This window comes from Tigriopus californicus, chromosome 11 (assembly GCF_007210705.1).
Source record: "Tigriopus californicus strain San Diego chromosome 11, Tcal_SD_v2.1, whole genome shotgun sequence".
Classification (NCBI taxonomy): domain Eukaryota; kingdom Metazoa; phylum Arthropoda; class Copepoda; order Harpacticoida; family Harpacticidae; genus Tigriopus; species Tigriopus californicus.
The window spans coordinates 5,971,279-5,972,302 of NC_081450.1; positions in this window are offsets into that span (position 1 = coordinate 5,971,279).

Sequence of the window (1,024 nt, forward strand, 5' to 3'; positions counted from 1 at the left end):
TTGAACAGAAAATGGTACCAAAGCTTGAAAATTTCTACGAAATGTACTACAGGCCATAGATTTCTAGACGCTGGATGTCGGACGACCGACCACTCGGTTGGCTAAACAGTACAATAAACCGGTTTGTAATCAATTCCCTGGAGACCATCCATTGTACTGTTTTACCAGCCGAGTGGTCAGTTGTCCGACATCCAGTATCTAGAAATTTATGTAGATGCCTTTCGCTGCCTCATAATTGTTATCTGTAAAAAGATAGTTAACAAAATATCCGGAATGAATCAAAAGTATATGATAGGGCCAATGCCATGTTTAGGAGATTGTGTCCTGGTCAAAGTATTATCTTTTAGTCATGTTGATTGTATGGCTATATAAACCCAGATTATACAAAGTTCATATTTTATTTCATAGTCTCGGAACAATGCAGGGCATGTAATTTGTTAATGCAAAACAATCAAATGATATGACCAGAAATGGATAAATATTTCGTGTTCAAGTGTGCAACTAATATCTTGAAGCATTTGGCAAGTCCTATGACACGTTCTACATGAATGCGCTTGCTTGCTATTCTGCGATCTTTCATGACGACATTGTAAGGCAACTGGTTCATTTTTTTGAAGAAAGTAGGAATGTTGACTTGAACACCTTTGAAGCAAAACAAATCTTGAACATTAAAGCCTCGGTCCGACATTATAGAGGCACCTTGATCGAATTTGCCATCATTTTGCTAGAGGGATGAGTTTTGATCAAGTTGTCTATCACTTGCACTTCCACCTTAGGCATCACTAATGAATTTGACAACTCCTCGTGGTGATATTCCAATGAGAACTTTGACAGTATTGTTGTTCTTGTAACTTGACCAAGTCGCCCTTTGATCTTGTACTCTTGATGGTCTTTCAATTGGGAATTCAGTTCCATCAATATTGACTCTCGTTGAGGGAAACTTGCGTTTGAAATCAACTGGCATGGATTCGTCAACTTGTTTTTTGTTGAGCCACAAGTCCATTTCTTTGAAATGAAAAAAAGG